The sequence below is a fragment of the Polyodon spathula genome, chromosome 9, assembly GCF_017654505.1.
Source record: "Polyodon spathula isolate WHYD16114869_AA chromosome 9, ASM1765450v1, whole genome shotgun sequence".
Lineage (NCBI taxonomy): Eukaryota > Metazoa > Chordata > Actinopteri > Acipenseriformes > Polyodontidae > Polyodon > Polyodon spathula.
In genome coordinates, this window is record NC_054542.1 from 33,981,847 (window position 1) to 33,998,318 (window position 16,472).

Below are 16,472 nucleotides of genomic sequence, written 5' to 3' on the forward strand. Positions count from 1 at the left end.
CCAACCATTGCAATGTTTATTTAAATAACTTAAATACATTCTGACAAAGCTATAGCAACGGAACTAAACAAAATATCAATGAACAGTTTATTTTCATCATGGGTTAGACATAGAGGTAAGTGTGTGTGTGTGTGTGTGTGTGTGTGGGGGGGGGGGGGGGAAAATGCAATGTTTTATTTTATTCTTACTGCAGTTACATTGTTTGAATGAGAGATCATTCAACATCAGCAAGAGTCTAATAATCACAGTTAAGTTTAAATGTGTTAAAGCCACCCAGTTAAATATAAGAACGCAGTGTCAAAACTAACTTATCATAGCAATATTAATTAATCAACAGCATGTGGAGTTTGTATTTTTCTTATATAGAAATATGAACAACAAGTTTTCTTATAAAAAGTTTAGTTTTCGTTCTGTAGAAAATATTTTTTACACATTCAAACAATATTATTTCATATTTAACATTAGTTGACATCAGATCTCAGACAATTAGACATTTGTCTCAGCATTTCATTGAATTAAATAAATACAAATAAACAATTCAGTCGGTCTAATGATTAAATAAAGTTATTTGACTGACAAACTATTATTGAGAACTGCAGTAGATACCTAGAGGATGAACACTGCTGTATTATTTTCCATTAGTCTTTCATTTGTTACAACAGGGTGCATTAAAGTATTTCTTTGCCATCAGCCTGGGCGGCTATGGGCAGATGTCGAAATGACATAAAATTCGAAGCTAATTCAGCATCTTCGCCAACTGCCCAGGAATTACGGCAGTGGTCCATAATTATTTATATATATATATATATATATATATATATATATATATATATATATATATATATATATATGATTTCCATTACATGAGAGTAGATGTTGAACTTCATGCTAACTTGAACTCGGCTCTCGCCAAGATAAGCACCAACTAGACGTAGCTTTGCAGTAAACTAATGTGATCCATCTGCGTTGTTTTCCATCTGATGATGTAGATATCGTTGTGTCTGGTGTTTATGGCTGACGTGTAATGCTGGCTCCACAGATCAGCGTATGTTGCCTCCCCAGTGTGTCAGCACACACAACGGCTGCGATGCTGGCTCCAGGGATCAACCCAGTGCGGTCTCACCAGCGCATCAGCATGATAACCGTCTGGATTGAGCTAAGTAGGGTACATCTCTGGGGTCTTCAAGTGAGCATCTTCCATCCTCTGTGTTTCGTTGACTAGCCCACGACACCTCAAGAGGGCTCAACAGTGATTCTAGCATCGCAGCATCACCTCCCTCCATCCTCCACTCAGCTCAGCCCAGCTTACTTACCTGTACATATATCAGAGTTGCTTTCTTTCTATTGTGCTTGAGATCCCCATTCAGAATCTTTCCGTCTCAACCACAGCCAGTTGCTGCTCCTTTCTACTGCTTCAGATTAGGTCTTCACTGTGCGACGCAACTCTTGGTCACTGAACCCGATGTTTGAGAAACCGGGTTGTAGAGTGTGCCACAAATCATCGACAACCCACCTCCACTGGGTAAACTCGGACTCTCCATCCTCGCTGTTCCGCTTCAGCAGCTAGGTGAGCATACCGAAGTTTCTTCCTCTCATACGCCTCATCCACAGCATCTTCCCATGGCTCTGTTAACTCTACCAGATGAACAAGGCGTGCTGATCCAGACCACAAGACAGGTTAGTGTCTGGTTAGTGGTGGCAATCTCAGGTGGAAAAATAAGCTGTTGACCAACATCTGCCAGCATATTCCAGTCTCTAGCATCTTCCAGTTGTCCTGAGCGAGGCTTGATTTTAACACCTTTTCTTGGTGGTTGCTCTCCTGGATGGAGGAATATTGTATTTTGTGTGTAATGCTTTGATGGAACTGGTGGCAACTTATTGGTCAGGTTATGCTCGTCTTCCAGTGCTAAGGCCAAACATCGCAGCACCTGGTCATGGCGCCAAGTAAACCGTCCTTGGCTAAGACCCACTTTACATCCTGTCAAAATGTGCCTTAATGTTGCAGGCAATGAACACAAAGGAAATGAGGGATCCTCACCCATCCAGAGGTTTAGGTTCTGTGGTGATGGGAGAACATCATATGCTGATCTGATGAGGAAACTGATCCTGCTCTGTTCCATTGCCCATAGGTCTTGCCAGCCGATCTTGCGTTGTTCCACACTCTCCCATCTCATCCATTCTGCTTGCTTGGCCTGGGAAATGGCCTTTACAAATGTGATCCTCGCTTCCTGCTTTTGCACCTCATTGACTACCAGCTTCCTCCGTTGAGCCGGGGTTGACTCCCAACTCCCAATCATTTCCTGACTTATGAACTGATTAAAGCTTCCAGCTTCTCAACTGTTGTCAAGGAAACCTCATACACAGACAGTGGCCACAGCATTCTTGGCAGCAGACCAAACTGAAAGCACCAGAGTTTCAGTTTGCCTGTTAAAGCGTTGCTGTCTATGCTCTTCAACCCTTCCACTGCTTGTTGTCAAACTTCTCCCACACGAATTGTGTCCTTTAAATTCCCATTGTACCATCTCCCTAGACTTTTCACTGGCTTCTCGGACACTGTTGGTACTACCTCACCATTAATGTAGAACCTTTTGTCTACTACTTTACCTTTAATTATAGAGATGCTCCTGGATTTAGTGGGCTTGAATTGTATTCGTGCCCATTCAATCTTATTGGTTAATTTGCCCAATAACCGATTAGTGCAGGCTACTGTTGTAGTCACTGTTGTCATGTCATCCATGTATGTTCGAATTGGTGGTAGTCACATTCCAAAAGCCAAGCGCTCTCCTCCCACTACCCATTTTGATACCCTTATAATTACTTCCATTGCCATGGTAAAAGCCAGTGGAGAAATGGTACAACCTGCCATTATTCCAACTTCTAGGAAAAACTAAATTGCAAATCTCCAAAGTAGGCTTTCACTAAATGTGTTATTGTCATTGGTATGCTGAAAAAATCAAATGCTGCCCAAAGAGGTTAATGTGGCACTGAACCATACGCATTAGTCAAATCCAGGAATGTCACATGGAGCTCCTTCCTCTCCTTTTTTGCTGATTGAATTTGTTGTCAGATTACACTGATGTGTTCTAAGCATTCTGGGAAACCTGGAATGCCTGCTTTTTGTACTGAAGTGTCAATGAAGCAGTTCTTTAATAGGTAGGTTGACAATCTCTGAGCAATAATGCTGAAGAAAATCTTGACATCTACATTTAATAGGGAAATAGGATGAAACTGACTGATGCTTGTAGAATCCTTTTCTTTTGGTATAAAGACTCCACCTGCTCGGCGCCATGCTCTTGGTACAACCTGTTTTTCCCACGCCACTTTCATCAATTTCCACAGGATTTGTAGAACTCCAGAAGCACTCTTGTACATTCTGTATGGAACTCCATTAGGCCCTGGAGATGATGATGCCCTTGTTTTTTCACAGCTTGCTCTACTTCTTTCCACTTAGGTGCACAGTCCTCCATTTGGTATTCGGGTGGATTTATAGGTGGAATATCTGAAGGAATTGACATAGGCTCCTGCCTTTTTGAATCTGTATGTGTTTCCTCCAAATATCTCTCCAGCTCAAACTTTGATGATTTTAGTGTGCCATTTTTCTCGCTGGTGAATATCTTCTTTACAAATCTGAATGGTTCTTTATAAAAGTTCTCTCACACTTTCTTTTTGTAGCGTTTCCGTATGCGCTCAGCTCTGCGCAATGTTGCAAGCTTATCTTTTATGACCCTTTATAACAGATTGAGTCCCTCCTTCCTACTTTGTTCTGCTTTTTTCCATTGCTTCCTAAACTGCCTCCTTTCTCTAACTAAGCGTTCAATCTCCTGCTGCCGTCTAGACTTTCCAGGAATAGTTTGTACTTTTTCCTTCCTTTTTTCCAATTCCAAACCTCTCGCTTCCATATGCATAGATGACGTCCCCAAATTTATCCAGCTTCTTTTCAACTGTTCCATTTAACCTTTCCAAAGTAAAACAGAGATCTGCGTTTACTGTGTCCCACGCAGTTTTCTCACAAGCTCTTGGCTTGTGCACTTTGAGGTTCTTTTCTCTCTTACGCTGGTTCGTCTGACCGGGTTCGCAAGGATCATTAGGTTCATCACTAGTTGTATGCACGCAAGTCCTCCTCACATCTATGATAGGGCTGCTGATATCCTGTGAACTGTAGTTTGCTTCTTGTTGTTGGATTTCATTCAACTGACTTGACTGACTTCGTAAGAAGTACTGATCAATGCGAGACCCTTGTCCCTTCTCCTTCAAACATTTAATTCATTCATTCATTAAATATAAATAGTCTTGCTAAATATATATATATATATATATATATATATATATATATATATATATATATATATATATATATATATATATATTACACTTTTTTATTTCATTTAGGTCTCATCGCTCAAGACACATTTTTGAAACCGCAACTGACACATTTTACATTTTATAGTACACTAGACGGGATTAATAAAATCTAACAGCATTACACTTCATTATCCTCTTTAAAAATATCAATACAATTACCCCAGAAATGCCATACCTGTAGGCACGCTGGAGCTCTGCCATGAGGCTTGTTCACATCAACAGCAACTAGCTGCCAGCCTCCAGCAGCAACTTCATGGAACATCTAAAACAGAACAGAGAAATGCATGCAGCAAGAAAAAGGTTGTGACTACAGTGTGTTCATTTTCATTTTCACTTCTACTGTTTGAGTTGAAAAAGCTGTTTTCAGAGGTTAACCTGCCTTTGGCGAGACAACTTGTGAACAAGGTCTAGTGAAATATATTGTTAAACATAAAAGGTGTAATAGTGGGCAACCTACAAAAACATAAGTGTGGTTAAAAAAAAAAAATGAAAAAGTCTGGCCATGAAGAGTGCCGTTTTGATCACATTAGGAAGTTAAAATATTCTTAAATGGAGGGCGGCTGGTTTAAAATACAGAGGTGCAATGTAACTGCAATGCTTTATCATTAGGATAGGCTTTATCATAGGAGGCTGTGTGGTCCAGCGGTTAAAGAAACAGGCTTATAACTAGGAGGTCCCCGGTTTAAATCCCAACTCAGCCACTGACTCATTGTGTGACCCTGAGCAAGTCACTTAACCTCCTTGTGCTCAGTCTTTCGGGTGAGACGTTGTCAGAAGTGACTCTGCAACTGATGCATAGTTCACACACCCTAGTTTTTTTGTGTGATCTACTTAATACATAGTTAAATCAGAAAGTATAACACATACAAAAGCATATAACTTCCTGCAGACAGGAAATGACAGGGCTGTTTCTGAAACTGACATCACATGCATTTATGCATATTATACAATATAAATATATTGTTTAGATGATTAAAATTGAAAATCTATTTTGTGATTCCCCTGTAAAATCTAGAATGCCAGCAAAGGTGTCATCTTGGTATTCGGATGTCAATGTCTTCCACGTACTAATCACAGGCGGTAAACAGTCTCTCCACAAACATACAGCGCAAAATATAGAAGCCAATATACTATAAACAGGAGTCAGAATACTTCCTATGTACTGCTGCTATAACTAATATCCAACACTTTGGGATTTTTTGAACAGCAAAGTATTAACATAGGACACAGTACCGGTGAATACCATAGCTCAACTTAAAATGAATTGTTCACAGTGAACCAACCTTAAGGGCAAGTAGCAGGGTTCCGGAAAATATAGTGATATACATCCTTCTTTTCATAGTTAACATCTAGACAACTTTTTACACTCGAACTTTAAAGTCTGTTTCAAAGCTCTTTTCAAAATGGCCGCTCTAGATCACAGGGGTTTGAGATCTGTCCTCTAAATCACTAGAAATTGAGAAAAATAAATAAATAAAACGTAGCAACAAGTGCTCTGGCTTTTCTGTTTCGTACCACATCATGGATCATTATTGCTGTGTTACCTGTTTGACAACATGGGCAATAATCCTTACATTATCACCGCATTGGAGCAGCCATTTTGAAGGAGCTCTAAAACAGACTTTAAAGTTACAAGTGTAAAAATGTATCAGGATAACAATAAAAAGAAATGCCAGGTATGTTATTTAAACAGTTGTAGAAATGCATGGGGACGTGCACCACTTTATTTTGCGAAACCCCGCTACTTACTCTTTAAGTCCACCAACTCCTTGGTTGCACATTTGTCCAGCACTACAGTGTTGTGATTTATTAACCCAAACCCTTATCAGTACATTTCACAATCTAAATATTTTAACTGGCTCTTCGGGTAATGAGGCCTAAGCTTGCTCTCTGAGTCACGTGACAAGGGGCGCAACGATAATTATTATCGCATCATGCAAAGGGCAGTGACTTACCACACTAAATGGAGAGCACTTCTTAAAAACATACCTTTATACTCAAGGGGAAACGATTTTGACCAACAATTTAACTAATTTCATAAACCAACAGCTTGGAAATCAGCTTACTGGTTATGAATTATATCATCCAATATTTTCCTCCACTGGAATTTAAACTTACAGATGAAACCAACTCAGAGGTTAATATAAAAATTGATTTTGTTTTTCAGTAGGTAGCTATCCATTTGTTTCAGTATTGAAAATGCCAACATCATTTCTGATTGACAACTAGGCAATTGGAACAAAGTAAGCCAACTGGACACAAATGTGACACTTCAACGAGAATCCAATCCACAATCTACAGTCACAATGCAGAAATACTGTGATAACACAAATAAGCCTCCAGGAATGACCATGGATTTGCCAGCAGTCTGTGAAATTACTGTATTAAACTCAGGGAGAATGTGCGATTTATCTAAATGCATCCAGTGACATTGAAAAGGTGCTATTTTACACTTAAGACTTTCCTTTTTTAAGTCACACTGGTTGTGGGAACACAGGGTTTTCTATTTCATCGCAGAGGTACAGTACGTGACCGGGATGGACCAATAATGCAAAGTTACTGTAACTGCCTGATAAATCCCAACAGTAAGCAGTCAACAGTATGTCCCAGAAAAATACCTCTTTGTAATATGAATTAAAAAAAAAAACATAAAAGATGACTACACAGCCTTCATTATGTTTAGCTGTTGAAAGAATACTACACACACAATTAAAACTACAGAATGAAAACCAATGAAAGTATTTCCTACATAACTAAAGTAATGAATAACTAAAGACATTCAAGTAAATGTCAAAAAACTAAATATGAATTAAGAAAATTCAGCATTTTGAAGCTTCATCTGTAAGATGAAAACAAAAAAGGAGGTAAAAAAACCAAAGATTTAACATTAAAGCTAAAACCATAAAGCGATTAAAACACCAAAACAATGCAAGATTTCCAGAAAACAAGATCAAATTCAAACTTAAAAAGCCTGACTACTTCTATTGTCTTGTAATCACTGCATTGTTCTACAGTAATCTTCTTGAAGACACAACAAATTCATTCTATATTTGAAAATTATTGCAGAGGAGTGGTTCAAAAGTATTGCCAATAAAAGTAGGAGGCTCAGTCCCTCTGGGTTGCCCTAAATCCACTTTTATTTCAATGAGATCAAAGGCAGAAAATTAAGCCCTTTTGTTTTACACCAAATAACTGACAACTTCCTGCAAAGCTTTATTGCTTTTTAAATTTAATAGAAAGGGTCAGGTGACTAAGTATAATCACTTACATTTAGGAGATATAGGGAAGAATATTGTTTTCAAGGTAACAGCATTGCATACTATAGAAACTCTTCTGAGGTGAATGCTCAAGGGTCCTCCACAAAGCAGAGATAATGCAATAAGAAGTATGTGAAGCATTGGCTGTGTGTTGTCTATTTTGCTTGTTACCCAGTATGACTGTCCATACTGCATTGCCCTGAAAAAAGTGGCTAATAATTATCATCAGCATGACTGCATCATGAATTAAACAATGCAGTCAAGTGAAAAAATGAAACAGAGATTAAATGCCTGATAGTTTAGCGGCTGGGACATGTGTTGCACCTTCCCATTAGGCTGATAAATAAAACTGGTCATGCATTAAACTAAATATACATTGTTCCACAAAATTAACCCATCAGTAATCCCCATTGTTCTCTTTATCTGTCTTTTTGGTAACGGGTGGTCAGGAATGAGAATGTCAACCTCATTTATAAATGCAACAGTTTATCTGCACGAATATGCAAGGTTAAGGGGATTTCCCTGAAAGTCCATCAACTTCACTTCCACAAATTGTATATGGAGTTGCACTACATTTGAAACAACCTGCTATAAAACTGTGCTTAGGGTCCATCATGGGCAGTGAGGAGAACACTGATTCAACATCATTGGGGCTAAGGTGTAGGACTTTCACTTGGCTTATTGAAACTCCCTACTGGACTGATTCATGTTGGAGGTTTTTTGTTTTGGTGCTCAACAGGAAAGGGTTACATTCCTCTGAAAGGATACACACTTTATTCAATATATTTAGGTGTGGGTATAATTCTTCAGAAAAATCTGTATTTCAGAATAGTCTCAAAAGGGTAATGTGATGGACCTGGTCAGTCGTAATTTCCAAACTGTGTTTTGCTATTTTCTGCCCTACTAGAGCTGCCTATAGACTTGCCTATCAAATCCAGTAAGTTGATGAAAATAGTGTGAATCTATAAAACAATGAAAAACCTTATATACAAGGCTCTTCCCGTTGGTTGTATTTATTTTTAAGCCAGGTTTAATTGATTACAGTGTGATTTCCATGGTTGCTGCTATCATCTTTGTATTATGTCTACTTGATGTTGGCTATAATATGACTGTCTTAGGTAGGGGCTCCTGGGATCGGTGATTCCTAACATATGCTTCTGGAAGCTCCTTGTATTATGAGCAAATGCCACGCATTTTTAAGTGTTTTATAATTAGGGGAAAACCACAGTTTAGAAAAAATATATATTTAGAAAGATATACATGGCAGTGTGCATTTCTACATATCTCTATGACATATGCATATAACCCATCTTTCTGGGGCTGACAGCTTGTTTTGAGCTCCTGGGGATATTAAAAAATTGAGTGTTTTAATTGCTTAAAACGTCAGATAAGTGGAGCTCTACTGCATAATACGAAACCCAAATTAAGGGTTTAAAAAAACATGACTCTCTACATTTCATGAACAACATTTCACCATACATTTTATTTATTTATTAGATCAGGCTGGAGTGAATATGCATGCAAATCAGGTATCTGAATGTTTGACTGAAGATATAAATATTTTAAAGATTTGGAATCTGCTTTCTAAACCACTGGAGCTTTCTTTTGGATAGATCATCATAAAAACCTAGAATATAGCAGGTACCATGAAAAAGGCACTGTACATTCAACTTCGTTTTTGGCCCATTTAATAATTGTTTTGGACGATTTAAAATACATTCCATGTGCTTTTCTTTTTTTTTCTAAGCTCTGTTCCTTCATTTCCTGCTAATATGCATGACTATTCCAGTTACAATGGATACAAGAAATGACTAACTGGGATATAAATATGAAAAAAGTCCAAATCTTAATGAGATTAGTAACAGATATCATGTTTTGAATTCATAACACATGTTTTCTCCAACATGCACATTTGAGACCTACATAATGAATGGATGTGAATGGTGGATACATCATATGTAAACTATTCTGTTAGCTAGAACTACTTTAACTGGTTGAAGGAAAACATTCATGTTTGTTATAACTATATTCAACCCACTTGATGCAAACTCAAGCAAAAAAGCTTCAGGCTAAAGTATCTGTCCATTAAAAGTTGAAAGTCATCCAGAACACCACACAGCCTACTAAGTAAATTCTCTCCAGGATCCCATATATTAGAAGTATACCCAAATATATTTCATATTTGGATCTGTTAGGAAACATAGGTGTAGCTGCAGTAAAGATTGATGCAGGTTACCTGCAGCACAGAACAGATAACTTCTACAAAAGGACCCCTTGCTGAGTAAGTGTGAAATCTCTTACTTCAGTCTGGCTGTCAGTTACATTTGTATTTCCTTCTTTTGGAATGTATATATTTAAAACAGAGCACTACACTGTAGATCAAAAGTTGCTGCTGTTTCCTGCTATTAAGGTTAATGTTTGAAGTTCAAACTCTTTCCAATGATCTAGCTACAATCAGATCATGTGACCTAATGCAACCAGGAAGCAGCAGTTTCCCTGTAGTTTAATATTTGCATGTCTTGAATAAATGTGTGAATAACCACAAGGGGGAGTAAATATTAAAGATAATTTAAAAAAGGTACAAAGCACATATACACATTTCAGCATCATTGCAGCTTTATATAACACCATGGCATTTCATTATTTAACTGTACAGTACAGTACCTGTGTGGTAGCGGTTGATATTGTGCTGCTTCTAGACCCCTACATCTGTTGGAATTGCACTCTGATTTCAGCAAAAGCTTCAATTATGACTACTATAAACAGATTCTGAAACAAACAAAGAAAAAGGAACGGGACCAGAACAAAACATACATCAGAATTGAGTCTAGGAAGGGAAGAAAGATGGCTAAACATAATCATCTGTATTCATGCCAAGTCTTTCCAGAATAAGCTGCATCGTACCTTAACAAGCCAGGCGAGGAAGAAGATTAGAGTGATGAAATAGAAGTAGGAACGCCAGCGGGGGAAGCTGTCAATCGCGCTGTACATGAGGAACACCCAGCCTTCCTGGGAAGCAGCTTCATGTACCGTGAATATACTTGTTCCTTTAAAAAAAAAAATACCAATATCCATTGTACAAACAAACAAATTGAGCTTGCAGATATCCAGTATAAAAAAGTAAATATAGGGAATATATTCTAGCTTGAGGTTATCCAAGTGAACCGAGTTGTTTAGTCCCATTAAATGTCTCCAGAAGAAAAAAGTATTTCCTATGAAAATCACAACTGTTTTCTAGTTTATACTGGTTTAGTCATTTTAAACTATTTGGAAGCTGGAAGCAAAGCCAAAACAAAATTATATTTACATCCCACTTAGGATTTTCAAGGCTACTAGCAATATCAGGATCTGTCACTATTGTTCTTATACCAAGCCAAAATGTTTAAAATCAAGCCTTGTCTTTCATTTCATTCCGAGTTTGAGATCCATCACACATCATGTGTCCATACTGACAGTCACACAGGTAACTCCACTAAATCACTGTTGCCAGGGATATGCTGGTGGGGATAATAAACATCAAGAAATGATTTTGCAAAGAAAAGCTTCTGACAAGAAATAGGATTCTAAAGATGGAAGGACTTTTTCTTTCCTTTTATATATATATATATATATATATATATATATATATATATATATATATATATATATATATATATATATATATATATATATAGTGATGTGTAAGAGCCTCATTTTGAAAGAGGATTTTCACAAATCTTGAATGGCTCAAAATGACCATAAAAACGAGCAATTTTCTTTACTAGTAATGTGCAATAGTTTGTTTTGTTGTCATCAGATTTGTCCATTTTGTCAACTTGATCAGGTGCAAATACAATTAAATCCTAGCTCAGACAACAGACAGACTGCCTTGCCAAAACCATCACCCAAAAATTTAGAAAAGCAGAGGACATAATGGAAACGAGATACAGCAGATGTGCAATGGCCTCTGCCACTCAAATATACTGTCAAAAACATGATTAAACCAGTAACTGCCGAGGACCCAAAAGCACTGCTGTGGTTAAACTATAGCAATAAGGAAGCCAAATTCGGTCAGTTGTCAAGTCCACAAAGACATTTAGCATGGACTGCTCATATAACCCTGCAAATGAGTACCGCTGAATTTTTGCCCAAGAAGAATCAATAAAAGTGAAACTACTGTATGGTTTACAGGATATTCACAGTTTAAACAGCGGTAACAGCAGCAGTTTCCAAAAACATGTATGATTATTGTGGGAAAGCTCAAATTCTGTCTCTACGTCAAATTGGAGCCCACCTAGATAAATCCTGTATAACCAGGAGAAGGATCCAAAACGACAACAATGGAGGTCCTTCTCTCCAGCTTTAAGCAACAGCACCCCACACAAACTGGATAATTTATATACGTGAATACAGGCTTGATCTGTTGTCCTCAAGAAAAACCCATTCTTCCCTTTACTCAACATGCTGTTGTGCAGGACAAACAACTTTATTACGCAGGTTTGTGCTATATCAAAGGGCTTTGCAGACTAGAATATTCATATTCCACCTTGATAATTATGATATTTTAATAAAGATTAACATGCACAGCACTGATCATATATTTTTGTTCTTTTTAAATATGCAGACATAGTGCATGCCACTTAAAATAAAAATACCAGAGTGCATGGCTATTACCATACCCAGTGAGAAATATAGATATGTGAAACATATGTGGAATTGCTTTCTGAAAGTATTTCCAAGGCTAATATTAAAGTCCCAGGGGTATCAGTGAATGCTTTTAGCAGCAGCAATGTTTTGTGTGACTTCCAGCACACATGGGTACTAACCTATTCACATTAGTCTCACCTGAGTGATTGGTTTAATGTCGGAGCCAATTAACCCTGTACTATAAAAGTCATGAATTCTGGTTGTCAGGGGCTGAATGTCAAGTCTTCAACTTTGGGGACATACTTTAAATAAACGCTACATCTGTTGATCTGAGTGGAAAAGGGAAATGCAATTATATCAGCAGTTGTTCAAAAGAAGAATACAGCAGAGCCAATGAAAACAACACTTTACAATTAAAGTATCTGTTCTCCAAAAATAAAAAAGGGACCTGTTTAATTTTAATGGAGTTTTTAGTTGATGCATAATGTCACCTGGTGTAATGGCAGTTTATGTAATTTTCTACATACAAAACATGCCACCCTGTGGGTGAACATTGTAGAAATAAGAACTTTCTCTAGAATACAGTACATACTGCAAGTCATGTAAAATGGCACCATCTAATTGCATTCTACATTTGTTTCAACAGGAAGTCATCGAAAGCACGTAAATTCATAAATGATATTAGGGCTGGACAAGTACTGACCGCTTCATACTATTCAATATGCTTTTGAATTAACAGATGTAGTTTTGTTTGATAGCAAGCAATTTCCAGGCTAATTATATATATATATATATATATATATATATATATATATATATATATATATATATATATATATATATATAGCAAGGATGCAGGAGGCTCAGCTGGCCCCGATCAAAGACTAGGCCTCAGATACGAGTTGACCCCATAATTAGGTCGACACTCTTCACAGGGCTTTTCTGTAATACAAGGGCTAACTGTTGCACTGCCACACCATAGTACTTATATCCTTATAATAGAGAGCCTGTCAGACATTTGAGTCTCATGTCATATTGCTTCTCATGCATGGTCCATCCCACATACTTTAAAGAGCACTCCTTGAGAAATGTATCAGCCCGAGCTCTTCAACATCGATTGTACGGATTTTAGCTACAGCCTTACTGTATCTGTAAACAAAACCACCTTTGAATATCACAGTCATAATATTATTCATTTCACCTTGATTTTCTTGCAGCTCCTTGCTTCTCTGTAACATTGGTTCTCTTGCCAATCATTTTGTTTCTCTCAGTCTCATATTGTGTACCCGGTTCAAATCCCAGCTCAGCCACTGACTCATTGTGTGACCCTGAGCAAGTCACTTAACCTCCTTGTGCTCCGTCATTCGGGTGAGACGTTGTTGTAAGTGACTCTGCAACTGATGCATAGTTCAAAACACCCTAGTCTCGTGTCTTGTAAAGCACTTTGTGATGGTGGTCAACTATGAAAGGCGCTATATAAAAATAAAGATTATTATTATTATTATTATTATTATTATTATTATTATTATTATTATTAATCTTAATGTTGCAATTCAGTGCAACTTTTACCCAGGCTGTCATCAGCTTCCTTACTGCCAATGTGCTGGTGTGTCTGAAAATATTGACTATTTCCTTGCTCTCTGCAAGAGTGACATAAAACTCCTGAAACTTGTCCATATACTGAAAAAAAAACTGCAGTTTCAGACTCCAGCTCCTTCGTCAACTCACACATGTGCCTCGACAGGTGTTTCTTTTAAAAAAAGCTGCTTTCGTGCTGACTTTTCTCCTCCGCTTTCATCCTGAGTTCAGTGGTTCTCTGAAGTTTTGCAATGACCAACTGCTGCTGGAGGTCCTTTTGTTTGAACACCTGATCAATGTGCTCTTCCTCCAGCTGATTGTGTTCAACAAGTTCCTTCTTCTGGTCTAGCTCCTCAGTCAGCTCAACGCATTTGCTAGATTTATCCATGACAGGAATATCTTTAATGTTTCGACTGCGCCCTGCACCATTCTTTCTATTATCCAAAGTAACACTTTTACTGTTTTTCTTGCACTTCTGTTTTCTATTCTCTTGGGTAAAGGCCTCTTGTGCACCCTTTGCTTTTATCTGCAGCTGAGACTCTGCTTTCTCCTCCTTCAGTCTCTCCTGCACTTTTACGAGCTGTTTACCAATGCCAGCTGGGAGTTCAACTCTTCATCAGCCTCGTCCTTTTTCTGCAGCCAACATTTAATCTTGTTTACTTCTTTAAATTGTCAACTGTGCTTTCTTATGAAGCCCCCAATTCACGTTCTGATTAAAATGTTCCTGTTTCTCCACAGCTTCCTTTCCACTCTGTTTTTGCTTCTCTATCTGTGTTTGTGACTCCTTCAATGACTGAGATTGAGACAAATTATCTTTCATTACTTCTATGTCTTTTAACAGGGACTCTTTTTCCTGCTGAGTTTTCTGAACTTTGTTGCACAGTTCCTCCTGACTCCGCTTACCCAGGCCTTGCTTCAGGTTAACCTTGTCTTCTTCCTGCTTGGTCAGCTGTTGTTTTGCTTCTTCAATAGCACTGGCCTTTTTTCACAGTTCCTCTTTACAACTCCCTTTTCTGACTCAAGTAGCTTGCAGAATTCCTTCACTTGGTTCGCTGTTTCTGAACTCAGTCTCATCCATTTCTCCAAGTCCTGATGGAGCGGCTCTCTGTTCATTTGTACTTCTTGGCGGTCAGCCTCATGTTGCTTAACCTATCCTTCAAGTTGCTCCCTCTTCTGCTCCGAGTTATACAGCTTCTCTGCTCTCCTTCAGGTTGCTCTCCAGTTGACAGCACTGCTCATTTTTATTCTCAAACTTGTTGCTGACTTGATCCAACTGAGACTTGATTTCAGTAAGTTCCTGCCACTTGTCTTGCACAGCCTGCTGGACGGTCTCCTGGTGGTTCTGCAAATCCTCTCGCTTGGCAGCTTTGACAGCTTCACTTTGCTTTGCTTTATCTTGTATAGATACTGCAACCTGCCCTTTTCTTGAATAAGCTGCTTCACTCTGGTGGAGTGTTTTTGAACTTCTGTACTTGCTTCTTCAAGCTTCTTCCTGAGTACTTCCTTCTCTTCCCACAGGGCATTATATTTTACATTAGCCTCGTACAGTTCTGTAATGCTGTTCACTTTGTGTGCACTAAGACTACATTCTCCTGGGTCAGTTTCTGATACTGCAAGGTGCTATCTTCAATTTCAACCATCAGCTGTTGCACTCGGGTCTCCAGCTCTCTTACTTTCTGACTTGTAGCTTTAGACTGGGCTGCATATTCAAGTCTCCAGCTTGGACAGGTGAGAGTTTGCGACTTCCATACTTTTTCTGTATTTCTTTTGAAGTTCGAACTTCTTCCGTTCCATTTCACTCAACATACTGCAACTTTTCTTCCCACTTGGCTTTCAAAGAACCAGAGCTTTTCCTCAGCTCTGCGATCTGGTTTCCTTTAACCTGATTCTGTGAAAGTTTTGCACTCCTCCTATTTCACTGTTCTTTCCCTTTAAAATCTCCAGTACATCAGCATAGCGTTTCTCTACTGCCCGGCGCACTCCTTCTTTACTCTTCAGAGCTTCTACTTTCAACTTCTCAAAACATTCTTCTTGAATTCAAGCTCCTGCTTCAAGCGCTTAGTCTCCCGTTTCAGAGTATGTAACTTATCTTCAGTTTCCTTAACTCTGTTATACATTTCAGTAGACTGCACTTGTTGAAGCTGTAGAAACAGCGCCTCCTTTTCTGTATCTTTTACTTTATTCTTCTGCTGCAGCTCTATTACAAAACACTCCTCAGTCTTTTCAAGCTGGCTTTCCAGTTCCTTTACCTTGAGCACACAGTTGTGTAGCTCAGTAGTTAATTCACTGATTTCTTTTTCTTTCTCGTCCAGCATCTGGTCACTCTCAGACTTGCTTCTCGACTGTTTAGCAATAGCACTAGTGAGCTTGCTTAACTGAGTATCTTCCTCATCAGCTTGCTTCTCCAATTTTGTCAACTTGCCTTGCACTGACTTGATATTGCTGTGATTCTGTTTGAATTTGGTTGCGGCCTTTGTTTTCCACTCTGTGAATCTCTTTTCACATAGCTTGGCCCGGTCAAAGGCAGTTGCCTTCTCCTGATTAAGAAGCTCCAGCTTTTCTTTGCCTCCTGCACTTGGCTCTTGAGCTTCTGGTGCCCTTCCTGTTGAGCTTGTAACCACTCCTTCCCATCATCCTAGGTCTGTATGT

General features: G+C 38.4%; 1 pseudogene; it reads right to left on the reverse strand.

Moving 5' to 3' along the window:
• LOC121321078 overlaps positions 1 to 16,472 on the reverse strand; it is a 113,742-nt pseudogene that overhangs the window by 80,485 nt on the left and 16,785 nt on the right.